We start from the raw sequence: 14,782 nt of genomic DNA, 5'->3' as shown, positions 1-14,782 counted from the left end.
CTCTAAGTGATCAAAAGGTTTTTAGGTAATTGTTTTAAGCGATTTTTAACCACGTTTTTCATGTAACACATTATTTTTCGTGTAATCCTTGATAAAGCCTCATGAATTGTTCCTGCAAATATGTCTTTTTGTAATATTTGTTTATTCAGTGGGATTAGTCAATCAATATGGCCATTATTTCTGATTTTTCTTTCTCTTAGGTTTAGCATAGTGTTTGTTTGTTTGTTTGTTTTCAGGCTTTGGTCCTGCTGGTTTGTGATAATATGCATGATTTTCTTAACTTCATCTTTGTCTATTTTTTTTGACAAAGTTTTTCATAGCAACAGCTAGAATAATACCACACAGCTCAAACACAAAGTCCCAGGCTTCATTATTTCCCCCACAGTCACCATGTGATAATTCGAATCTCTGTAAGGCAGAGCTTTGAGGAAGATTAGAAACTGAAATGAAAGCAAGTTTCTATCTGGAATTTAGATCAAAGAAGATACTATCCTGGTAGGCTTGCTGTGTATGAGAGAGCCATGGGGCTTCTCATTGACCAGCTTGACCACAATAATTCTTAAAGACTCTTCAATGATACTTTGCTGTTTATACTGGTATATATTATTAAAGGATTGTACATCAAGGAGGAATACTACGCTAATTTAAAAATAGGTTTCTGGTGGCATTCATGCTGTAGAGTAAAATCAATCCACATAAATATATCAAACATATATTCAAGGATACATTCTGGTTGCTCCAACAAAGATTTATTCAGCCCCTACAGTAAGTGTGAAATGGAGATTCATCAAACCTTCTTTGTGTCTTAAAGGCAGGGGAGATTTACACTTTGTGTAAGATATGGACAATATATCAAGTGAGGTATTCTCATCCCTATTTGACACATGAGGAACTGCGGCTGTGACTTTCTGAGATTATTATATAACTAGAAAGTGGTCCAACTACATTTGATCCCTAAATCTGTGGGTCTTCAAGTCTGTGTGTTAGCTGCTGGAATTCCCAAGTCAGTTACCTTTCCTGTTCTGCATTCTAAATGGTAAACTGAGTCTGGGTTTGCATTCTGTGCAGGAAGCTCCTCATCTCTCAAGGTCCAGAAGGGAACCACAGGAGGCCCAGGAGAAAGAGGAGGGAGATGCTGAGTGGCTAGGCGTGACTCTGGCCTTGGCTGTAAGAGAAATGAGTTGTGAAGATATTAGGTCTTTGAGTCTTCTGCATCACTGAGCACAGCTCAGACAGGAATATAGGGTAGAGAACAGACAGCAATATATATGTCCTAGCTAGTGGCAAGATGCTATTTTCAGCAAGAATATATCTATTATCATATCCCTGGGAAACCAGGGATGGGAAGATTACCATGACCAGAGTACCAGAGAGAAAAAGATTCACAATTGCAAGCATATTGATTGGGGGTCACAAAGCAATGGTGGAGTGTTTCATTCCTTCAGTAAATGCCTTATTGAGCCCTTACTATGAGCTAGACAGAGGGGATACAGCTGGAAATGAGAGAGACATGGATTCATCCTCATCATGTTTATAGTCTACTGGAGGACACAGACATTAAACACTTAATGGCACGAACACAACTGTAGTTACTTTTTCTTCTTGGCATTCCCACTATGCCGTATAGAGTGCAGTGGAGATTATAGCAGGGAGACCTGGTTTAGATGGGTCAGAAGTGGGGAGTGTGTGTGTGTAGTCTATGGTGGCTGGAGACAGTATCTTTGAAGAGGTTCTGTTTACTCTGAACCTGCAAGAATGAGGGCAATTTACTCAGATTAGAGAGAAAAATCCTGACCAGAGAGCAGTAAGTGGTGAAGGCCCTGAGATTCATTCCTCACTCAACTCCCTCACAGGATCTTATTTTCAACCTTAGTTCCTGTTATGTTTCAAACAACCTATAGAATTTGGTCACCTGTATTATATTTTTCTCTAACAAGCAATGTGGTTGCGACTTCAATCTGTTCACTGATGGACTAATGTTGTTTGTTTCATCATGATGCATATGTCCTTGAATAGCAAGGGCTTGTGTGGATTTAACAAATCTGGAATTTCTCCAGAAAAATACAGGTACACTTTTATGAAGCACAGTTAATTATGACTTCCCAGAGCCATTTGGGCCACTCCACCATTTCCTAAGTGACTCCACTCAAGCTCTAAAGAGATATTAGAGCTTATTACCATATTAGATGTCTTGCAACTGAAAGGTAATGAATACCCTTATGTTTTTGTCCTGATAACTCTTAAAATTAAAAAAATATATACTTAGGAGGAACAAATACAGGTTTCTTACATGCATATATTGCATAGTGGTGAAGTCTGGGCTTTCAGTGTACCCACCACCCAAATACTGAGAATTGTACCCCATAGGTAACTTTTCAACCCTCACCCACTTCCCACCCTCCCACCTTTTGGTGTCTCTAATGTCTGTTATTTCACTCTGTATGTCCATGTGTACATTGTTTAGCTTCCTCTTTTAAGTGAGAACATGTGTGTTTGACTTTCTGTTTATTAGTTATTTCACTGAGAATAATAACCTCTAGTTCCATCCGTGTGGCTGCAAATGATTTCATTCTTTTTTATGGCTCTGTATTATTCCATGGTATTTGTGGATGTGGATGTGTATATCTGTGTGTGTGTGTGTGTGTGTGTATATATATACGTACACACATACACACTACCTTTTGTACATATGTGTGTGTGTGTATATATATATCTTCCATGTGTAGCTATATCCTATATTCTTTATTCAATCCTCTGTTGATGGACTCTTGTGTTGATTCCATATCTTTGCCACTATGATTAGTGCTGCACTAAACATGGGAGGGCAGGTATCTTTTTGACATAATGATTTCTTTCCCTTTGGGTATATACCCAGTGGTGGGAGTGCTGGATCAAATGCTAGTTCTATTTTTAGTTCTTTGAGAAATCTCCATACTGTTTTCCATAAAGGCTGTACTAATTTACATTCCCACCAATGGTATATAGGCATTCTCTTTTCTCCTCACCATTATTGGCTGTTTTTAGACTGTTTATTAATAGCCATTCTGACTGGTGTAAGATGGTATCTCACTGTGGTTTTAACTTGCATTTCTCTGATGATCAGCGATGTTGAACATTTTTTCATATGTTTATTAGCCATTTGTATGCCTTGTTTTGAAAAATGTCTGTTTAACAAGCAAATGCTGAGGGATTTTTGTCACCACCAGGCCTGCCTTACAAGAGCTCCTGAAGGAAGCACTAAATATGGAAAGGAAAAACTGGTACCAACTACTGCAAAACAAAACCAAAATATAAAGTCACCATGAAGAAACTGCATCAACTAATATGCAAAATAACCAGCTAGCATCATGACAACAGGACCAAATTCACACATAAAAATATTAACCTGAAACATAAATGGGCTAATGCCCCAATTAAAAGACACAGACTGGAAAATTGGATAAAGAGTCAAGACCCATCAGTGTACTGTATTCAGGAGACCCATCTCACATGCAAAGACACACATAGGCTCAAAATAAAGGGATGGAAGGGTATTTACCAAGCAAATGGAAAGCAAAAAAAGCAGGAGTTGCAATCGTAGTCTCTGATAAATCAGACTTTAAACCAACAAAGATCAAAAAAGACAAAGAAGGGCATTACATAGTGGTAAACAGATCAATGCAACAAGAAGAGTTAACTATCCTAAATATATACGCTCTGAAAACAGGAGCACCCAGATTCATATAACAAGTTCTTACAGACCTACAAAGAGACTTACATTCCCATACAATAATAGTGGGAGACTTTAACACCCCATTCAATATTAGACAGATCAACGAGACAGAAAATTAACAAGGATATTCAGGACTTAAATTCAGCTCTGAACCAAGTGGACCTAATAGACATCTACAGAACTCTCCACCCGAAATCAACAGAATATACATTCTTTTTAGCACCGCATAGCACTTATTCTAAAATTGACCACATAATTGGAAGTAAAACACTCCTTAGCAAATGCAAATGAACGGAAATCATAGCAAACAGTCCCTCAGACCACAGTGCAATCAAATTAGAACTCAGGATTAAGAAACACTCAAAACTGCGCAACTGCATGGAAACTGAACAACCTGCTCCTGAATGACAAAATTAAGGCAGAAATAAAGAAGTTCTTTGAAATCAATGAGAACAAAGTACCAGAATCTCTGGGACATAGTTAAGCAGTGTTAAGAGGGCAATTTATAGCACCAAATACCCATATCAGAAAGCGGGAAAGATCTGAAATGGACACCCTAACATCAAAAGTAAAGTAACTAGAGAAGCAAGAGCAAACAAATTCAAAAGCTAGCAGAAGACAATAAATAACTAAGATCAGAGCAGAACTGAAGGAGATAGAGACATGAAAAACCCTTCAGAAATTCAATAAATCCAGGAGCTGGTGTTTTGAAAAGATTAACAAAATAGATAGATGACTAGCCAGACTAATAAAGAAGAAAAGAGAGAAGAATCAAATAGACACAATAAAAAATGACGAAGGGGATATCACCACTGATCCCACAGAAATACAAACTACCATCAGAGAATACTATAAACACCTCTATTTGGCCGGGCACGGTGGCTCACGCCTATAATCCCAGCACTTTGGGAGGCCGAAGTGGGTGGATCACGATGTCAGGAGATCGAGACCTGTAGTCCCAGCTACTTGGGAGGTTGAGGCAGGGTGCTGGTCATTCTCTTTTTGCCTGTCCAGATCTATTTTTAGCACTTCTCTTCTTTGCTGCCTCTCAGGAGTGGACCACCTTGGACCGCATCATCTAGGCTTTCTTCCCTTCTGGCTTCCAGTTGGGCTCCACCAATTGCAGGAGATTCAAGGGTGAAAAGAGAGAGACCAGAGTATTTGCTCTGCTTACTCTTTCCCTAAGTGGTTGCATTCCTCTACTTATGTCCACAGCTTCTCTTAGATGCCCCTCTCCCAGGGCTACTGTTCTTTCTGGGTCTTTAACACCACTCACTCTTCTTGTCCCTGCAGGCCTAGGAGCAGAAGTAACAGCTTCCCAACGTTGCTAGTCCCCTAGGTGCTTCGTCATCTTTGTTAGTCCCCTTAATCCTACCTGCAGCCCTACAAGGAGTCCCTTTGTTGAAGTGTCTTTCTCTTAAAGGAAACCTTTGACTGTGCCATCTCTTTCCCACCTGGACCATGATTGAAATAACTGATGAAGAAGGACAGGAAGACCCATTTGGGGATGGACACATAGGCCATGCAAAGCCCAATATCAATACACATTTGTCTCATTCAGAAAAATTACCCTTATTTTGATTACACCTCATTTAGCAGCCTTCTGATAGTTTGACCTTCCATGTTGTTTTGGCTAAAGACATAGAAGACTTTGGTCAAAACGTCCCTATATACAGAGTCTTGTGAGAGCTTAATATCTCTTCTCAAATCAATAGATACTACATGGGAAGTCAAAAGGAAGTGGTTGTGACTCAGTTTACTTTTAGTTCTCCAGGAAAAAAAAAAAAATCAGCTGGGCGCAGTGGCTCATGCCTATAATCCCAGCACTTTGGGAGGCCAAGGCTGACAGATGACCCGTGGGAGTTCAAGACCAGCCTGATCAACATGGAGAAACTCCGTCTCTACTAAAAATACAAAATTAGCCAGGCATGGTGGTGCATGCCTGTAATCCCAGGTACTCAGAAGGCTGATGCAGGAGAATCGCTTGAACCTGGGAAGCAGAGGTTGCAGTAAGCCGAGATCGTGCCATTGCACTCCAGCCTCAGCAACAAGAGCAAAATTCCATCTCAAAAAAAAAAAAAAATCAGAAATTTGAAGGGGTGGCATTCTAAGATTGAAGAGCTCTAAGATCTGGGTTCAAAGATAAAGAATCTGAAGTTTAACAGGCACAAGCTTCTGAGAATACAGCCACTAAGTGAGCTTGGATTCAGACTCAATTTTTGTAGTCTAACTTTCTGATCTATTTCCATCTGCCCCTTTATAGTTTAACATGCATGACTATTGACCTATGTTTACAAATGAAGGCAATTTCTCACAACCTAAAATTTTAATACAAGAATAAATTCTCACTCAAAAGATAATATCAGTAAAGATTAGTTCATTGAGGCTGGGTATGATGGTTCATGCCTGTAATTCCAGCACTTCAGGAGGCTGAGGCAGGAAGATCACTTGAGGCCAGGAGTTCAAGAATAGCTTGGGCAACAAAGCAAGGCCCTGGCTCGACAAAAATAATTTTTCTTTAACTAGCCAAGCATGGTGGTGCACACCTGTAGTCCTAGCTACTTGGGAGGTTGAGGTGAGAAGATCACTTGAGCCCAGGTTACAGTAAGCTATGATGGAGCCACTGCACTCAGCCTGGGTGACAGTGCAAGACCCTGTCTCTCTAAGACACAAACACAAAAGATTACTCCATTGAGAGAATTCTAAAAGGCAGCAGCCAAACAATAATTACTCTTCTATAGAAAAAGCGGGGGAAAAAAAAAAAAAACCAACCACCTTGGTCTAGCATTCCAAACCTTTTACAATCCAAAGCCATCACACCTCCTAAACTCACTGACATCAAAAACATACCATGCTCCTTCCTGCCATTTGGCCTTTGCTCACTCTATGACTCATAACCCGAAACACCTTCCCCTGTCCTCTCCATCTATCCCACCTGATTCTTTGGCCTTCAACCCTCAGATGCAATCCCCATTCCTCCACAATGCTTTTCCAACCATGGCAACACATAATGTTTTCTTTCCTCTGAGTATCTCTGGCACTTACCAACATCACTTACTGAATTACATGACACTGTATTCTTTGATCATTTCACTATCTCCCTCCAATTACATTCCTGGGGTAATTCTTAGTGATTTCAGTATCCTTCCAATAACCTGGCCTCTGCTGTCTTTTTATTTACCCCTATTTAGTTGTCCTTTACAGCACTTCACCACCTAATCCCTTCCTGTCATTACCATTACTACCATTAACTGAACCCCCTTCATAATCTTAATTTCAAACATTTCATCCTCTAATCACAACCTGCAACATTTCAGATGACTCTGACTATAACCCAATGCCCTCCAGTTGACAAAGCCTACCATCTTATCATCACCTCTCAAGACTTTCGTGTTCTTGTTTTTCTCCTTAACTAGCTTAAAGTCCAATATTTATCACAATATTCATTAACCTATTAGGTACACCTTTAATTCCCTATACCTTCTCTACCTCCTTCATGCTCTGCCTATTCTGTACCTGTATTTGAACATGGCTTGGAAGAAGCATAGAATCACTTTGACTGTTCTTAATTTAAATTGTGACTTTCCTTACTGACTCTTTCTTAAAGCATTCAATTTGGGTTTTGTAGAAACAATAATCCTCTTTCCTTTTGCATTCATAGATTTACCTCTTATTTCATTAAATAATAACTAAGTATAGTAACAAATGCAACCAGTATAAACGGGTTTGGGAATAAACCAAGTTTACTCTAAGTAAGCATAAAACTGAAGATAACAGAAGTGTAGGGTATAATAGTGAGTAGCCTACTAACATAGAGTGTGCAGAGTGCCATGGACCTCAGCGGGATGTATTACAGAGGATATGGAGAACCTCTATTAATCTGGCAAGTTAATTAAGTGAGAGTCAGTTGTGAAAATGTCTACTGTTCATGTATCCCTGAAATTATAGACTCTGTAAATTAAAATCTGCAGGCCAGGCACAGTGGCTAATGGCCTGTAATCCCAGCACTTTGGGAGGCCGAGGTGGGCAGATCATGAAGTCAGGAGGTCGAGACTAGCCTGGCCAACATGGTGAAACTCCGTCTCTACCAAAAATACAAAAAAAAAAAAAAAAAAAAGTAGCTGGGCGTGGTGGTGTGCGCCTGTAACGGGAGGCTGAAGCAGGAGAATTGCTTAAACCTGGGAGGCAGTGGTTGCAGTGAGCCAAAATTGTGCCACTGCACTCCATCCTGGGCAACAGAGCAAGACTCCGTCTCGGGGGAAAAAAAATAATCTGCAAATAAGCAAAAACTGATTTACCTCTTATCACTTCTTTATTTCCAGTACAAATAGTCGATTTGGAGCTATATTTGTTGGGTTTATAGTAAGGCTATTGAGAAGCCTATCCATTTGCCTCAAGCTTCTCCACCATTTGGTAGTCATGGTACCATTTTGGCTTCATTCAATAATGGTCATTTCCTAGTTGGTGTTGCAGTATAAATATCAAGCTCTTTAAGATAAAGTAGCTTCACCCAGAAGTAAATTACCTCCTCTACAAAGCATGAAGATACAATTAAGGCCAGTGTCTCTCAATCATTTGTTTTCATTATTGTTGTCCCCCTAAAAAACATTTTCAGACATTTTTTCTTAATTGCCCCCATGAAATTTTAATATTATATAAACTATGTATCTATGTGTTTATATATATATATATATATATGGCTTTATACATTAAAAAGCAAGATTACATATACTCATGACCAATTTTCACTTCCTTGGGGGTGACATAGCCCCTGTTGAGGATGCATGACTAATGGCATATGAAGTGCACCCTGTATAAGGTTCTTATTTGGTTGTCCTCCATGGTTGACAAGGTAAACACAAATGGGAGGCTCATTGGGTAGGTGGAGAAAGTCTACTATAATAGTGAAGCAGTGAGTAGTGTCCCATATTTCTATTTTTTTTCTTTTCTTTTTTTCTTTTCTTTTTTTTTGAGATGGAGTCTCACTCTGTCACCCAGGCTGGAGGGCAGTGGTGCCATCTTGGTTCACTGCAACCTCTGCCTCCTTGGTTCAAGCAATTCTCCTGCCTCAGTCTCTCACATAGGTGGGATTAGAGGCATGCACCACCACGCCCAGCTAATTTTTATATTTTTAGTAAACCCAGGGTTTCTCCATGTTGGCCAGGCTGGTCTCGAACTCCTGACCTCAGGTGATCCACCCACCTCAGCCTCCCAGAGTGCTGGGATTACAAGTGTGAGCCACTGCGCCCAGTTCACTTATATTATTCTATCTTTCTTTCTATCTCTCTTGCTGTCTTTATTCTTACCAACTCAGCTCTCATATTTTTATTAAAATGGTAAGCAATTCAATACCAGACTAGGAATAAAGAAGACAGTATTTTCATCAAACATTTTATAATATTAAGCAACAGTAACAAATATGCCTTTCCTTTTTAAATGATTAGCAGTTTCTTTTACCTGAGAAGTAAAATATCTGTGAATACTATTATCCAGTGTCATCACACCATTTCATGTGCCCTCTCACCTTCATACTTGCTTATTGTCAGTAGCATATATATCATGTGTGTTAGCAGCACAGTTCAGAGATCCACATGATAGCATTCAGAAAAAAAGAAAAGAAAAAAAATCAAAAATGAGAAAAATGTGGAAAGAAAGGGAAAGAACACTGGGTGGGGGAAGAGGAATCCTGATTTACATCCAAAAATTTCAAAGAGAACTATGAAATATCAACTTAATAGTAGTTTATTGTCCTACTATATTAAGGTCAGTTTGTTCCTTCACTGTTCATCTTCTAATACAGAAGAGTTATTTTCTTAGATCTGGAGCCAAAAAAACATGTGTATCCTGTTCTGTGTATAATTATCTCATAAGCTTCTAAGAGTAGTCTTTCTTAAAAAAAAAAAAAAAAAAAAAAAAAAAAAAAAAGAGTAGTCTTTCTGACATTTGGAGAGCAGTGCAAATTATTATTACTCCTATTTTCTATCTCTATATCCATCTGTCATCTCATTTGCTTTTTTGGTTTGTTTGTTTTCTTCTTCCATTTCCCTTTCCTGGTATATCCTCTCATACTCTTAATGTGCAGGAATAACATCCCTGATTATAGACGATGGTAATTTTTTAGAGCTTTAAAACTTCCGTGCAAAATTGGATTCTGACTTGCTTAATAGTTATCAGGATGACGAGAAAACAACTTTGGGGAAAATCAAAGTACCACTAATGATTAGCTGGTGTTTGCCCAAAAAATGGATTTTTGATTTTACAAACTCAATTACTGCAAGAGGCTAGAAGGGAAAAGAGGAAGCAAATATAAGACACATTTCTTACAGGCATCCAAAAACTTGGCAAAACTTTGAATTTTCCTGCCATTTTCAACTCAAATCTTTTATTTCAATATTTTTACCTACATTGTTTCTTTTGATAGAATTAGGAATTCAGTATTTGAGTGACTATTTATATAAAGTTTGTCTTCCTCCATCAGACTGTACACTCCACAAGAGCCAATGCCTTGTCTATTTTGCTCACCATTACATCCCCATGACAAACACGTGGCCTGTACATGGTAGATGCTCAATGCATTAGTGTTATTGAATAGACTGGATGGGAGATTCGGTTAGTTGTGCAATTAAATAGATTGGATGGGAAGAATAGTTTGACATGACACTTTTCGCGATGCAGAATGATGCCGTGAGAACAACTGTTATTTTTATTCAATCATCTTAATTTCTTTATTTATTCATCCTAGGGCTATGTGGTGCCTGAACAAAGACTATTAAGACAGTCCCTGGCCTTTAGTGACTCCTAATCTATAGAGAGAGACAGACGTAAACCAATAAATCATAATACAGTGAGAGATGAGAAATAATAAATATCAAGTCAAAGGAGAGAGAAAAATAGCAATCCAATTGTCTCTTGTTGAAATCAGAGTTGTATCTCAGGCAGGCAATAATCTAAAGTAGAAAAAAACAAAGGATTTAGAACTGAGTTTTTGTTTTGTTTTGCTTTGTAATGGGATCATTGAAAATGAAGCCAAACTAAACTGGGGGCTTTGTCCATCTAACCCTATTCAGGTCTTGGTTTAAATATCACTCCTTCAGAGAAATCTCCTCTGATCCCTCGCTGCACACTTTCACTGGGTTAGGGCCCCTCCATGTCCTTTCACTTGACTGAGAAGTCCATAAGGCCAAAGAACACGTTCATCTAGTCCACTAACTATTATATCTCCAGAGACTAGAACTATCTCTGGCACTTAGTAGATGCTCAACAAATGTTTAATGAATAAAGTCTCCCCTGCAATGTATTTACTTTTCTCTTTTCAAACCAATTTATCTCACTTTTCCACTCTACAAACAGAAAAAAGTCTACTCCTCTCCAAATAATCTTCTTTGCCTTTTCCTTCAAGATGACTGTTTTTCTAATGTTTCAAGACATTATCATTCAATAACTGGAAGTAAATTACATTTTGTATATCTATATCCAGTAGGGAATTGGCCCTGAAGAGATACCTGAGGCTTCTTCCTCCACCCCTGCTGAGCATCCTCAAAGACTAGGCCTGTTTGTAGACTCCCAGTTTTCCCATGGGATTTCTCCACACCTCATGTGCACAGTTTCCACAAGATTTGGGCTGAAGAAGGGAGACTTTCTCTTGGAGAGTAAAGTGTTCTCGAGGGAACAATGAAAAGTCAGCATTTACTATCTGTGCCCGAAATTAATTCTCACCCTCTGCTTTCAGTAAAGCGATGAGAAGCAGCTCAAAATCTCAGTTTAAGGCTTGATGTGCTTCAGATATTTAGAAACAGAAATTTAAGAAGGACCTTGAAAGAGGCTCCATTCCTAAAGCACCAAGTTCTGAGGTCAGTGGATCCTGTGTTTGGTGCTTCCCCAGGCCATCTGGCAGTCAGACAGAGATATTTTAAGTCATGGCAAGGCATGTGGCAACCTCAAAAACCACACCCTTTGAATGTCAGCCTCCTCCACCAACATGGGAAGTCTGACATGTGGCAAGAAATAAAGGCCAGGCCATGAGGATACCAGCCCCACTGAAGTGCTGTTGACTTTTTTTAAAAAAATATGATTAGTACAAATTTCTTATTCTTTTATTTACTAAATGTTCTGCTGAAAACTGGAAAAGTCAGTCAAATTTGGATGTTTCCAGATGTCCAGATGTGTCCTAGATACAGCCTAGATGTCAAGAAGAAACTTGAATTGATTTAAATATGGGGTATTTTTTTCACCGTAGAAATATCTCTTCTGAATTATACACAGTCTTTCACATGACCTGGGAGGAAACAATAAAATATAATTACTGAGGAAGGATATGATTGATGCTCACAAATATTGGCTAAAAGTAGACACAGAATTAGAAAAGTTGAAAAGTTTCTTTTAATAGTGTCCTTTTCTCACACACACATTAAAATGATTACTAAAAGAATATATGGGGACTTTTCAGCTGGGATGTCCTGTTTAGAGGGGGGATTGAGACGTGGAGCCAGCAGGACTTCCTTGGTCAAGTGGGGACTTGGAGAACTCTTCTGTCTTACAAGAGGATTGTAAAACACACCAATCAGCAATCTGTAGCTAGGATTGTAAAATGCACCAATCAGTACTCTGTAGCTAGTAAGAGGATTGTAAAATGCACCAATCAGCACTCTGCAAAACACACCAATCAGCGCTCTGTAAAATGCACCAACAGTGGTCTGTAAAATGCACCAATCAGCAGGATCCTAAAAGTAGCCAATCACGGGGAGGATTGAAAAAAGGGCACTCTGATAGGACAAAAACAGAACATGGGAGGGGCCAATAAGGGAATGAAAGCTGGTCACCCCCGCCAGCAGCTGCAACCCGCTTGGGTCCCCTTCCACGCTGTGGAAGCTTTGTTCTTTTGCTCTTTACAATAAACCTTGCTACCCTCCAAAAACAAAAAGAAAGAAAAGAAAAGAAAATATGGGGACTTTGTAAAAGTATATTAAATATATACTTGCTGTTTTCATTGTAACAGATGTTATATCACTATATAGCAACTGTAACAACTGATATAACTGAAATCTCCTGGAATTTCCTGTTGGTTCTTATTTCATCTAGAAATAAGGATTTCTCTTTGTGTTTTTTTAGTTAAAATAATTCACCTTTAGGGAAGGAGTACCACCTTCTGAGGCCCTGAGTTGATGGCAGCAGACAGAACATCTCTGGATGACCTGGTTCTGGTACCAGTCCTACTACATATTATTCACCAGAAAAACAGACCAAAGTTCTCATCATAAAAAAAAAAAAAAAAAAGATAAGTATGTGAGGTAATTTATATGTCAATTATCCTGCTTTTGCCATTCCACAATGTATACATATATCAAAACATCATGTTATACACCATCAATGTATACAATTTTTGTCAGTTAATTGATTGATTAATTAATTGAACTAGATCAAAGAATATCTCTAAGATTCTTCTTCATGCCAGTGTCCCACAATTCTTCAGTGCCCCCACAATTATTTTGAAGACAAATTAGGGAAGGACTGGGTCAAGGGTCTGCCTAAATACAGCATGCAGCTAACTGTTCACTGGAGTTTTAGAGCTTGCTCTCAAAACTTATGAGCCAAATACTACTTAGCCCAGTGCCTGGTAGTTAGGTTGGTTCTCTCATTTCTAGTCGAGGGCCTCTGCCGCAAACTTGCTCTGCTAGATCCTCAGTTATTCCAAGAAGCAGCCAAGCTTGATGCCCCTCTTTGTATTTATTGGAGCTGGAGGTCCTGGAGCAGCAGTGTTATCCCTTGTGTCTGGCATTGTTCAATCCAGATGTTAGTTGGGACAGAAAGAATAACCCAGGGCCCTGGAACAAACTGGGTCCCAAGAATCAATATAAGTTCTACTCAGTGCATGTGGATTACAGCAAACTGAAGAAAGAAGGTCCAGATTTCTAAGTGAAATGTTTCACTATAAAGCTGCTTTAGAATGAAGGTTTTCCAGAAGCCATCCACACAATTTTCCACTTAACCAGGAAGTATTTCTCCTCTAAATATATAAAATCACGTTGATATAATGTGTTGAAGATTACACTTTAATTAATCAATAACTGAAACTTGAAAAAAAACTTATGAGCCTAGAAAAACTTGCTGCTTTGTATTTTTCGTTTCTACTTTTTGTTTTTGCAGAGATGAGGGCTAAACTAATGAGGAAGAGGAAACACAGAGAAGACAGTTAATGCTTCAAAAATGACGACAAACTTAGGAGTCATCAGCTCATAAAATATACCTGAAGCCATAAATTGGAATGAAATCACCCTGGGAAGATATATAGAGTGAGAAAAGAAATAAGACTGAGATCTGGGCCGGGCGCGGTGGCTCACGCCTGTAATCCCAGGACTTTGGGGGGCCGAGGCGGGCAGATCACGAGGTCAGGAGTTCGAGATCAGCCTGACCAATATGGTGAAACCCCGTCTCTACTAAAAATACAAAAAATTAGCCAGGCATGGTGGTGAGCACCTGTAGTCCCAGCTACTCAGGAGGCTGAGGCAGGAGAATTGCTTGAACCCAGGAGGTGGAGGTTGCAGTGAGCCAAGATCACACCACTGCACTCCTCCCTGGGCAACAGAGCGAGACTCTATCCCAAAAAAATAAAATAAAATAAAATAAAATAAAATTCAACAAAATGTAAATTCAATTATTCAGTCACACATTTCAAGTATTCAATAACCACATGTGGGTTACTGAGTACCAGTAGCTACCATGTTGGACAGCATACATATAGAACACTTCCATCAGCACAGAAAGTTCTACTGGACAGTACTAATCTAGGAAATCTCTGGCCACCATCACAAAGAAGCAGAAGAAGATGTGCTATCTGCCTCAATGTTTGGATAAAGGTGGAAAACTCACCCAGTGAGAAATTGATGCATTAAGCACGTGTCCCTTCCAGGTGTGAGGTACAAATTTGTACCACCCTTATGTGCTAGAATCCCAAGCCAAAAACTGTACACTTAGAGTCCCAGCAGAAGTAAGTGCAGAACTTAATACACATCCACAAAACACTCCAGAGTATATATTCACAACCCCAGACACACAGGATTCCACAGTAAAAAG

The 14,782-nt window shown here is 39.1% G+C and overlaps 1 protein-coding gene and 1 pseudogene across 2 annotated transcripts in view; one reads left to right on the top strand and one right to left on the bottom strand.

Moving 5' to 3' along the window:
• The window catches only part of CD28 (CD28 molecule), a 68,748-nt gene that overhangs the window by 51,941 nt on the left and 2,025 nt on the right, over positions 1-14,782 (bottom strand). The window lies entirely within an intron of this gene.
• On the top strand, positions 10,382-13,720 carry LOC112424314 (cytochrome c oxidase subunit NDUFA4 pseudogene; annotated as a pseudogene).

The sequence above is a fragment of the Macaca nemestrina genome, chromosome 11 (assembly GCF_043159975.1).
Source record: "Macaca nemestrina isolate mMacNem1 chromosome 11, mMacNem.hap1, whole genome shotgun sequence".
In the NCBI taxonomy this organism is placed as follows: Eukaryota; Metazoa; Chordata; class Mammalia; order Primates; family Cercopithecidae; genus Macaca; species Macaca nemestrina.
This window is presented reverse-complemented; position numbering and strand designations above follow the sequence as displayed.